This window comes from Bactrocera neohumeralis, chromosome 6 (genome assembly GCF_024586455.1).
Source record: "Bactrocera neohumeralis isolate Rockhampton chromosome 6, APGP_CSIRO_Bneo_wtdbg2-racon-allhic-juicebox.fasta_v2, whole genome shotgun sequence".
Taxonomy (NCBI): domain Eukaryota; kingdom Metazoa; phylum Arthropoda; class Insecta; order Diptera; family Tephritidae; genus Bactrocera; species Bactrocera neohumeralis.
In genome coordinates this window covers 29,259,046-29,271,966 of record NC_065923.1, presented here as the reverse complement: position 1 = coordinate 29,271,966, position 12,921 = coordinate 29,259,046, and the positions used below count along the sequence as shown (strand labels likewise).

The 12,921-nt window shown below is 37.5% G+C and overlaps 1 long non-coding RNA gene across 1 annotated transcript; it reads right to left on the bottom strand.

Annotated features, from left to right (window-relative positions):
• Positions 1 to 9,085: 9,085 nt before the first annotated feature.
• LOC126762626 (uncharacterized) lies at positions 9,086 to 9,861 on the bottom strand. Its single transcript, XR_007667491.1, has 3 exons — positions 9,653 to 9,861; positions 9,316 to 9,552; positions 9,086 to 9,257 (listed from the first exon to the last, which is right to left on the bottom strand). It is a non-coding gene; the product is annotated as an uncharacterized LOC126762626 (long non-coding RNA).
• Positions 9,862 to 12,921: the final 3,060 nt, after the last annotated feature.

Sequence of the window (12,921 nt, the reverse complement as noted above, 5' to 3'; positions counted from 1 at the left end):
TCCACTTATTTGCGTGTAGTCCTTGAATGCTTTACATATTTGAACCGATATTGTTGTTGATTTTGTTCGGCTAACGGACATGCGTATGCGGCTTATTAAGGACGACAAATTACTTAATTAATTACCAATGAAAACCCAATTGAACCGAGTCGAGCATTCCATTAATTTATGCGGTTCGCTTTAATTGCCGCTGTTCGTGTGGTTGCAACGACCGGTGTATGCGGTTGCTGTTGTTGTTGGCGCTAGTCAATGTAATATTGTGATAATATTGCTGTTGTGTTATTATTGGCGTTGTTATTTTCGATTTAACTATCAAATATGAAAATGCCCAAAGCATACATACATATACATATGTATGCTGAATATATATCTATAATGCTCAGCTATACACACCTATATTTACACATATACATACATAAAAGTAACCAACAACAATTTCGCGCATAATTTAGTTGAAGTGGTGGCGTTAAATAATTGTGGTGAAATATGTGCAACAAAAACAAAAATGTATAAATTGAATTGGCCGCCTTTAGCGATTAAGCTACGCCAGTCTATTGTCAGGAATGAATATTATTATAATAACATATTATATTAGATAAAAGTCCAAATTTCCATGTAACACTAATATATTGGCCTTGTTAAGCGTTTAGTTTTTGTTCACAGCAAGCTTTCACGTAGTTGTTGGTAGTATAATTCAAACAAAACACCCAACGCTTATAACAAGGATATAATTTGTGTTAATTAGAGCCAGCTGACATTTGAGAAAATATTATCATAACTTAGCAAAAGAGGAAGAGCTGTGATTAGTCACAGCAGAACATCATATAAGTACTCTCGAATTTTTTCGATACATAAAATTTGCCACGAAGTTTCTAACACTCATAAGGAAATGTCGGAGACCCTATAAAATGTATATATAAATTACCTGCGGGAATAGCTTGTATATACCTGAAATGGTAGTCCCTAGTTTTTAAACATCGATTCGCAAAAAGTTAAGGGAGTATTATAGTTTTGTTCACATAACGGTGTTTGTAAGTTAAAACTAAAAGAGTCAGGATATAGGGTTATATATACCAAAGTGATCAGGGTGACGATAGATTTCCGGATTTGTCTGTCCGTCCGTCCGTTTTGGTACATAAAGTTTGTAACGAAGTTGAAATATCATGATGAAACTTGGTACACGTATTTCTTGGCCCCATAAGAAGGTTAAGTTCGAAGATGGGCAAAATTGGCCCACTGCCACGCCCACAAAATGGCGAAAACCGAAAAGCTATTGTCATAACGTAAGCATAAATAAATAAGTTCTTTAGCAATTTGATCGCATTCGGGGCATATTTGGAAGTAATTTTTTTGGAAAAGTGGGCATATAAGTTTTTTGTACATATCTGAAACTATATAGCTGTTTTATTAAGTCGTTTCCTTTTTTTTAAGATATACAGCATTTTTTCAAAAATGGAAGAAATCGGATAATAACCACAATTAATCCCATACAAAGGTTGTTGTTGAAAATCCATAAAAGCCTGCGTTAACCGACTAACAAAAAAACGTCAGAAACACTAAGCATACGGAAATTGCAGAAGGAAGCTGCGCCCAGGGTTTTTTTAAAATTCAAAATGGGCGTGGCCTCGCCCACTTATGGACTAAAAACCATATCTCAGGAACTACTTCTGTATAATATATACATTAGGAACCAATGATGATAGCGGAATGGCGGATAATGGCTCGATTATCACTTTATCATGCGCGAGTATAAAATGTTCGGTGACACCCGAACATAGTCCTTCTTACTTGTTTTTAAACATGGATTTGAAAACTTGTACATGTCCTTTCTCCTCAAGGCGTTGATCATTTGTTGGGACCGCCGATACCGAAAGTTCTCGTATGGAAAACTTTTTTATTTGGCGAGATATCTTCTACAAGTTTGGAATGAATTATTGCCCAAGATACTGCTACAATTTGCGAGAAAGTTTTTCATCCAAGAACTTGATTCCGATCGTTCAGTTTGTATGGCAGCTATATGCTATAGTTAGCCGATCTGAACAACTTCTTCTGATATTACATTATTTCTATGAAAAATAGCGCATACCAAATTTCGTGAAGATGTATCGTCAAATGTGAAAGTTTTCCATACAGTTCCGACAAATGAGCTAGCGATAAATACATAAAACTCTATATGAAGTGACGATTGATTGATCAAAATCAATCAAAATGGTCAATCAAAGGTTATCCAAGTTGACCCCACAGTATCTTTCAATCAAATACGGAAACACTTTTGTTTACCAGTTAATGCACAAGACGATCCGTTAAGGTCGGGTTGTTCGGTCGGCGTCCAGCTAGAAAGTCTTTTATTCAGCAAACAAAAGAAAGACCAAACTCATATTGTATTTGTGACAGCTCATCTCGATTGGAGCATTCAGAAATGAAATACAATTTTATTCTTAGTCTAATCAAAATACCAGTATGTATAATATTAAAGATTCGGATGGTATAAGGCGTGTGAGAAGACCGAAAGGACAAAAACATAATCACCCGTAGCTGAAAGTGTACACGAAGACCGTCGATTCGGCGCCTCGAACTGACGTATGGTATGACTTGTCGCATTTTACGTCGAGATCTTAAATTGAAAGCGTACAAAATACAGCTTGTGCTAGAACTGTAGCCGCCTGATCTTCCCAGACGACATCGCTTCACTCTAAGGGCTTTTGAAAAGTTCCAAGCGGATCCAATGTTTTCGAGGCAAATTTTGTTCAGCAATGAGGTCCATTTCTGACTAAATGGATATGTTAACCAGCAAAATTGTCACATTTGGGACGAAGAGCTCACATTTCATTCAGAAAAAACAACAGTTTGGGCTGGTTTATGAGCCGGTGGATTCATCGGTATATTTTTCTTCATAAATGATGCCAGTGAGAATGTAACCGCCAATGACAGCCGTTATCGCGCTAAGATAACCGACTATTTGGTGATTGAAATTGATTCTCGTGATCTCGGCGTCTCAACAAAACGGTGTCTCGTCCCTCACACCGCATCAATCAATGCATTTATTGAGAGAATACTTCAATGAGCCGATAATTTTATGTTTTGGGTCGGTTCTTTGGCCACCAAGATCGTGTTATATCACACCGTTACACTTTTTCCTGAGGGTATATGTGCAGTCTAAAGTCTATGCGGACTATCCCGCTCGATTCAGGCCTTAGAGTAAAATATCACCCGTGTCATTCGCTATTTGCCAGTCGAAATGCTCGAATGACTCATCGAAAATTGGACTTAACGGATGGACCATCAGAGACGTAGCCGCGGCCAACATTTGAAAGAGCTGATCTCAAAAAAAAAAAAATTTCATAGGATCTTCAGTGCAGCGGAAATTACTGTTTGTTACTGTCATTGCTGAACAAAGTTTTCTTGTGAAAATCGGGATCGGTGGCAATCTCATTCCGGGCGTATTCACCGAACGTGTGGTCGTTATTTGAGTACAAATCAAGGAAGAGCTGTCCAAAAACATATATAGTTTGTTCTTATAACCGATTGTTTCGATATCAGGTTTTGCTTTCCAACCTGAAGCAGCTAAGTATATGGAATTTTTCGTCTTTATACTTACCGAACACTGATCTCAAATAGCGTAACTATGTATATAATAGATATTTAATGTACCTAGTGCATATGGACATTATGTATTAAAATATATAGGCATGTACTTAATACTAAACGCAGTGATTAAACACGATTTCACTCACTTTGAATAAAATTATTCGAAATCCAACTGAAAATGACACACGATGCCAATTAAAATGCGAATTTGTGGGCATTTACGGTTTATAGGCGTCACACGCACACACACATACATACAACACAGCGGAATCGACGGGCACAAGATATATGAGTTGTTATGATTACGAAAATCAAAAGTGGCAAATATTTAAAAAGCACAAAAGCAAAACAAGGCATTATTTGACAGATACAAACAGAGAGATCTGCGCATAACGAAACAAAGTAAGGGGTTGATGCTCGAGGCTGTATGTTTATATGTGTGTTGCGACCGTTGTCGCCTTAAATTGGAAGGCAATTTGTATTTGGTCGAATGTAACACAGAAAGCCGCCGCTGACTACACGACACTCCGTGGCAGTTGTTGTTGTTGCTTTTGTTATTTTCCTACATTAAGTGAGTAGCAGCGGAGTGCCGAGCACCCTTCATTACCCGGAAGAACTGGAACAGCTTGACTGTCTGCTGCAGAAGGTGGCAATGCGCCCAACAGAAGTTGCAACACGCCGGCAAACGTGTGAACAATTTCGAATTATATTCGTACTTATGATTATTTGTGGATAAGTTTGAGCATGTGCGAGTGTGTGTGTGTGTTTATATATGTTTATGTATAGTATGCGTGTAGTCACTTGAGAAACGGCAGGCGAAAAAAGATGACTGAAAGTAGTAAAGGAAATTGACTTTACGCACTAGCACACACACATATCACACACACACACACACAAACTTTATGCTATTTTTGGCTGGTTTATGTGTGTGTGCTGTTTTGACTTTCAGCGCAGCTCTTTCCTGCTGCCTTTTCACTAGTTTTGTTGTGATTGTCTGCGACACATTGGAAAAAGGGTTTAATTAATTTCATTTATTTTACAAAACACAAACATCTGACAACGCTGCAGTGGCAAATCGAGTGTTAATAAAATGAAAATTTATGAATGAGCACAAACATGAAAAGCGAACCCGGCGGCGGCGATGTGTCGGCATGTTGCAAGCAACCTTTGCTTGCTATTTGGTATTTCATTGGAGTCATTAGTCAAAATGATTAGCAATAAATTAATTGTGTGCGAAATACACTTCTGCATTTGGCATTCAGCTACAATTTATGGCAATTAATTTAAATTAAATCATAACAATAAAAATTTGAATTTCCTTTAACATGACACATTCGCTGCCGTCTCCGTTTGGCTTTGTTGTCTACCTTTGAATAATTAGATTTTATCTATGGTCGAACCCTGCGGAAGGGTTGAAAGGCAGTGACGAGGATCATGTCAATTTACTGAGTTTCGTGAGTTTGTATGTAGTATATAAATGAAAAAAATTACATTATATAATATATACAGCTGTAATAATATACATACGCAATTAGTTAACTATTTATAACGCTTCGCGATTGCTAGAATAAAGACAATCCGAAACTTTGTTGATCAATGTTAAGTACCGAGCTCACTTTACTCTATAATAATCTTAATGAAACTAGGAATAGTTTCTCTTAGTACAGGGTCCGGCACTCGAAGTGTAACCAATTAAAATAGCCATAATTTCGGTTTGGAAAGTTATTTTTATTTATTTTTAAGTACAAAATGTGTAAAAATAATCATAAATTTAGGACCAATTCACTTCTTCTCGATATGATCACCTTTTGCCTTAACTATGGCCTTGAGACGGTCAAAAATGAATCGCAAGCTGCCCGAATGTGACTTGCCGGTATTTGAGCCCACTCAAGGACAATGGCTTTCTTCAGCATCTCGGAACTTGCTCTCCAAAATGGCCAGAGAGAATAATCCATTGGATTCGCATCTGGCGAATTCGAGGCGAAACGATTTTGTAGACTTGTGAACAATACTCCGAACTGTCATTCAGCAAATTTATAAACAGCTGATTCCAGTGCGACAGCTGCGCGAACGGTCTGAAGTTGGTTACACTACGAGTGCCCTGTATAGTGAAAAACTTTAGAGGTAAGATTTCCTAGAGAAGCTTTCTTATAGAGAACTTGGCCTAAATTACTCTTCCCAAAAAAATATTTTTCATAAAAAAAATTGCTTCCGGTCTCAGTTCATCTAGCAGCTATATCCTATACTAGTCCAAATCAACAATTTCGACAAATGAACAGCTTCTGGGTTTAAAAGTGAAGATAGTGTGTAAATTTTCAGAACGGTATTCCAACAAGTGAGGGACTAGTGCGTGTATATACAAACAAACAGATGGACTTGACTAAATCGACTCAGCTCAACATGCTGATCATATATATTTTATAAGGTCTCCGATGTTTCCTTTTGCGTTTTACAAACTTCGTGGCAATCTACTACGTTCTGGGTATTATGAGACATGTTCCCTTAAATGAAGGGACGAACTCTTGGAAACATAGAATAGGATATCATAATAACAAGTGGCGCAAAACTTACCTTCCGATGTTTTCTGGAAAATAAAAAACTTTTTTAAAAAATGAAAAACTTTGATTCTGCTTGTGGATTATTTTTATTTGGTCTTTTAATTTTTTTTACATCAAGTCGAGAATATGATATCATGTAAATGGCCGCCGCCACAGTTGATTGTCATTTGAGCTTTTTTTATGGCATTTTCCATCACTTTGGCCAGAACTTCCGGAGATAGGTCCTCACATTCTTGACGGATGTTGTCTTTAAGAGCTGCAAGAGTCTGAAGCTTGTTGTCATAAGCCCGCGACTTCAAAAAGCCCCACAAAAAGAAGTCTGGAGCGGTCAAATCAGGCGATCTTGCTGGCCAGTGCAAATCGCCAAAACGGGAGATTAAGCGCCTGGGAAATGCATCCTTCAGCATATCGGTTGTGGCATGCAGTGTAGCGTACCATTGTTTATTTACGTGTATTTCGCATGTGTTTACTACACAAATGTCAAAACTGAACTGACATTAGAGGTCAATTGCAAAATTTAAATTGCATCTTCTGACTTTTGCGCCACCCGTTAGAAGTAAAAATAAATTATTCTCCAATTGTCATGTTTAAAAGTTGATTTTCTTGTTGTGATCAGTGCATTCCTTTTCTTTCGGAACTAAAGCGATCTGATATTAGACTTTATTCAGAGTTTCCTGAACCTAAGCAATAACTAGTGCTCATAATCATAAGTAGGTCTTAGAGATCGAGTGACGGGCAGGCTTAAACTTCATATCGTTTCAATAAAAGGACGTTACTAGGTTTACTAACTGTATATGTTTCTTATTCAAGCCCAGTTTTCACAAGACCGGGTATATACATACATATTTCAAAGCTGTCGAAAAATTGGTTCGGAATTTGATGAAACCAAAAATATCAGCGTTATATGGACTCCACGACAAACGAAGCAAGAATTCCTAATGGTTACTAATATGTGGTCCAGGAAATATATATAAAGTACCATATCATGAAGTGAATGTGTTGGAAATATTTGATACAGTAAAGATATCAGCGTCTTTTTTCCGATTACACTTTGATATATGTATTACCAAAACCGTACACATCAAAATAGTAATAAACTTCTATTCTGGCTAAAGGGGAACGTATCTAAGCAAATTTCGCTCTCGGAATGAGAACGATGTTATATAGATTCTTCTTCTTATTCTTCATTGGCGTGGATACTGCTTACGAAGTTATAGCCGAGTTTATAACAGCATGCCTCTCTTCGCCAACTAGAGAGTGTAGCCAGGTCTTTCTTCATCTGGTCTTTCCAACGGAGTGAAGGTCTTCCTCTTTCTCCGCTTCCCTCGGCGGGTACTGCGTCGAATACTTTCAGAGCTGCAGAGTGTTTTCGTCCGTTCGGATGACATGATCTAGCCAGCGAAGTCACTGTCACTTAATTTGTGTCAACGTCGTCGTATATCTTGTACAGCTCATCGTTTCACTGACTGCGGTATTCGCCATTACCGATGCGTAAAGGACAATAATTCTTCCGCAGAACTTTCGCAGAACCTTTCTCTCGAAAACTCTTAACGCTGACTGATCAGATGTTGTAATCGTCCACGCCTCTGCCCCATACAGCAGAACGGGGATGACGAGTGACTTGTAGAATTTGGTCTTTGTTGGTTGAGAGAGGACTTTATGTACTCCTCAATTGCCTACTCAGTCCAAAGTAGCACGTCTTAGCATGATTTATGCTGCGTTAGATTTGAAGGCTAACGATGTTGTTGGTGTTATTGCTGGTACCAAGTTAAAGGAAGTAGTCTACAACTTCAAAGTTATGACTGTCAACAGTCACGTAGGAGTCTATTTATCTCTGCAGCTGCTAATATTTTTTCCAGCAATAGAAGTCACATGAGAGGAAGTTTCCTTGTCTGAAACATTGCTTGGTACCGAAAGGCTCGCAGAGGTCCTTCCCAATCCTGGTAGATCTTTCGGTGTTGCTCAATGTCAGCTTACGCAGCCGTATTATCTTTGCGGGGATACCAAGTTCAGACATAACGGCATATAGGCAGTTCCTTTTCGCGCTGCCAAAGGCGACTTTAAAATCAACGAAAAGGTGATGTGTGTCGATCTTCCCTTTACAGGTATTTCCCCTGATTTTGCGCATGATGAGAATCTGGTCGATAGTAGAATTTCAAGTCTAAAGTCACATTGCTAAGGACCAATTTATGTGTTAACACATATTACGCTCGATAATACCGCTTTGTTGTTCTTCCGGCAGGTAATTGTTATTCGAACCCCATCATAGTTGGGTAATGGAATATCTATTCCATCGTCATCGATTGGGTTCGCCATCTCCAGATGTTACCCTTTCACTGCCATTCAGCAGGCACGTCAAGTGTTCCCTCCATTACTTCAGTATGCTCTGAACAATAGCCACTGGATCTCCACTTTGGGTCCCACAAGTGTATATTCCGGTATAGAAACCTTCCGTTAGTCGCCGCATCTTTTCGTAAAATTTGTTAGCATTACCCATGCCGGTTGATGGAACCGGAGAAAAGGAGAGACCTCCAATCCGTTGGAAAGATCTGACGAGCAGAGCCGTGGATACGTTTGGTATTGCCAACTGGCGCCAAGGATACAACATTATCGTCAGAATAAAAGGAAGCAAAAAACTAACTCTTCAATGTGCTCATGTGATTGGGGGGTACGTTACGTCCACACGCTGTACAATATTAAATATTATATATTATATTCCAAATTAGACGGGACTTCATAAGATGTGATTACGGACCATATGCCTGAAATTCCTCTTCAAAAAATAAGCGAGCCTATATGGCATTCCCTTACTATTTCTTTTGTCATACAAACTTATGTATATGTATAATATGTATTTATTATTTATATATGTAAATTGATTCCGAAATTATGATATGACACAATTTTAATTACCTACATCATGAGATGGGTTTGTTTACTTAGTAAAAATGACAGTTTGAATATACAAATTTCTTCACTACCACAACAATAACAAATTAGTTAAGAATCAACCCTTTTTGAATGAAATTGACAAGCAAATGTCAATCATACCTAACCAAGTAAGGTAAATAGATGAAATGCAAATAAAGTAATACATTTAGATGGCAACGCCTAAAACATAAAAAAAAATAATTAAAATTAAATGCAAATCATTGCAATCGCATTTTACCTGTTTTTGACACAATGCATTTCAGGTTTGACGCTCAGGGTTGCAAAAATTTGCCCACCAGCGAGTGAGTACAAAAGTAGCTTTTTGCGCCAAGTGAAAACGAGACCAGTGATTGTGTGCAGCATTGAAATTTTGAGTTCAAACTGTAAAATCTTACTGTTTTCTCACCAACTTGCCATAGGCGAGATCTGTGGGTTGTTGCAATGATTGTTGAAAAATTCGGCGTGGCCTGCCCACCTATGAACTCGTGCAAAGGAAAATTCAGAATATTAGTTTTGTGGCATGTGGCAAGAACAGATACTCGGAATATATGTACCATATGTATGTATGCGCTTACCTTCAGCTAACTGGCCAGTTCGTTGAAATGACTGACAAGGAAAATGGGTTTAATTAAAAATGCCGGCCTTGGGGCACACGGTTGATGCGTGGAGGAGTCGGGATTAGTGCAGCTATAAGTCCGTTAGGCAGTCAGTTAGCTCAGCAGTCAATTCATTGCGGAAGAGTTGTCGAAAAAGTATGCAGAAGATGAGGGTTTGGACACCCGTTTGTGTGCTGCTAGACGAAAAGGGGGTAGGCAAGCGATTGTTAATAAATTAATTACCGTTATTTTCGCATACAAAGTAAGTATTTCAAAATATTTCTGCACGCAACTAAACTATTTGTTGGCATATAACTGTCATAGCTAGCAAGCATATGCCAAGTATAGGTATATCGTCACCTAAAATGTAAAACAACATAACATCACTTTTCATACGTTTAAAATTGAAGGAAAAACGATATAATACAATAGTATACTCATATAGAAACAAAATTTGAGTTTCGGTTATAAAATGGTTATAAATTGGTTACATATTGGTTATATATTGGTTATATCTAAGAGCGGAAGTTGAAATTTTGCAGCTACGTATTTGTATAATGATGTAGTGAAACGTAAGCAATGAAAACCTCAATTTAAATTTTTGATGATACGTTGTTTTGCATATTATCTGACGATATATACGTCTATATGTATGCAAATGTACCATACTATATATTTATAACATTTTATTTAACTACACATGCGTCAAATATGCATATTGGACCCAACAGCCGCGCATGCAATGAAAATACGAACATGAATTATAATCTCACTTTGCGTGATCGCCAACACGTGACCATAACTAATTTGTTTTTATTGTATTTATTGTAATAAAAGCAAGAAAAATTTCAAAAATATTTAACTAAGCATATGTTTGTATGGGTGTGTATGTGAGCATGCTAATTGGTTTAGTAAATTTCATAAATGCTTGTGTGTCGTCAGTCAGACAGTGTCAGCGCACACACACCCCTTTTCCATTGTTTTTGTTGTTGAAAAGTCAATTTCACTTGCCAATTGGGGATGCGACCACAGTGATTACTATTGCATACTCGCGCTCATAAACGCATACGCAATCTGTAACGAAACCACCAACGACATCACCATTGCCACCACCACCACCGCCGTAGTACTACATACCATCCACCAACACTAGCGCCGAGTCACGCGAAAGCGTTCGTAATTGGCGTGACGAAAGCCGTTTTGCAAGTGAAGTTTATAAATAATAATAAATACACATATAAATACATGTATGAAGTATGTATGTATGCCACATTGCCACAATATGTTGCACCATATTTAGCTGAGCGTTAAATAGCTGCCGCAGACAAAAGTGTAATAATTTGGGCATGGAAATTTCTATTCATATGGCTAATTGACGCTGACAATAATTAGTTAATTTGTAAAATTTATTGGCGCAGCATTTAATGCTTATTAGACATATTGTAATATTCTGTAAAACTCTCAGAAATTGAATTAGTTATTATCAAAATATTTATACCCTCAATAGGGTATATTAAGTTTATCACGAAGTTTGTAACACCCAGAAGGAAGCGTCGGAGACCCTATAAAGTATATATATAAATGATCATTATGTTGAGCTGAGTCGATTTAGCCATGTCCGTCTGTCTGTCTGTCCGTCCGTCTGTCTGTCCGTCTGTCTGTATATATACGAACTAGTCCCTTAGTTTTAAGATATCGTATAGAAATTTTGCAAACGTCAGATCTCTTCAAGAAGCTGCTCATTTGTCGGAACTGCCAATATCGGACCACTATAACATATAGCTGCCATACAAACTGAACGATCGGAATCAAGGGCTTGTATGGAAAACTTTTGCATTTGACGTGGTATCTTCACGAAATTTGACAAGGATTACTGCCTAAGGTAATAACATAATCTCCGAAAAAAATATTCAGATCGAATTACTATAGCATATAGCTTCCATACAAACTGGACACATAGTTACTAAAAGAAATGCACCTGTGAAGGGTATATGAGCTTCGGTGCAGCCGAAGTTAACGTTTTCTCTTGTTGTTTTTTTATAGCAAGAAATGGATTCGCTGCAATAATAATTTAGATACTAGTATTATCAAAATAATTAGCTATTTTAACTCTGGTAAGCTTGTTCTCTAATTTGTGATCTTATTCGTCATGGATTTGTTTGGAAAATATCTTAATGTCTGAAACCTTAGAATTTTACCTTGACTTCCAAAATTTTTTTTTATTATCACATAGGTTGGATGTTTTAGCAAGCTAAGTATATGTGGATGATTACATGACATATTCGAGAGTCGAATAGGTTCAAAATGTATCGTGGCCCTGTGGTATGTTTTCCTTAAGCTATAAAAGGGCTTAAAAAATGTACAAATGAAGTTAGACATTAAAGGCCATTCTGTCAGTTAAGTTCTGATTAACTTAACCAAGACTCCTTCTTTCGCGAAAGAACTTTTTTTTTAACCAGAACTTAACTTATCATGTCATAGGCAATATCGCCTGTACTCTTCACTTATGTATATAAGAAGTCAATTGAATAGTCTCCGGCCTGACAAATAGATGGCACTACTGGAATTATATTTAGTTAGCCATAACCTTCAAAAGTCAAAGATATAAATTTAACATCTGTCGGATCATTTTGACTGAAGCAACTTTTGTTATTGTTAAAAAATGAAAAAAAAAGAAATTTCGGGTGATGATAAAATATTGGTTTTTGAAGGGAACAAGTACAGTTAAAAAAAAATTTCGCTATTTGATGCGTTACCGGACACCGCCCTATGAAAATCAGCCGTCAAGAATTGGTATACCAAGCTTAGACGTGGGGAAATGAGCAGCCGTGAACGCAGTGGACGCCCAAAAGCATCAAAAACGTTCACAAAGTAATGTTGGAATTGTAATGGACACTCTTAAGATATTAACGAATATGTACCTTATATCATTCACGAATATTTGGGTATAAGAAAGCTGTTTACACAAGGCCACTTCTAACCAAAAAAAATAACGAGTTGATGATTCGGAACAGTGTTTGGAGATGTTCAACCATAATAAACTCGAGTTTCTGCGTCGATATGTGACAATGGATGAAGCATAGGTCCAACAGTGTACTACGAAGTCCAATCGACAGTCATGCAAGTGGACTACATATGTACGATGAATCCGGTCTAAAGCCTGGTAAAACGCAACAGTCGGCTGGCAAGGTTATGGCGCCTTTATTTTGGGATGCGCCTGGGATAATTTTGCTACCTTAGAAAAGGAA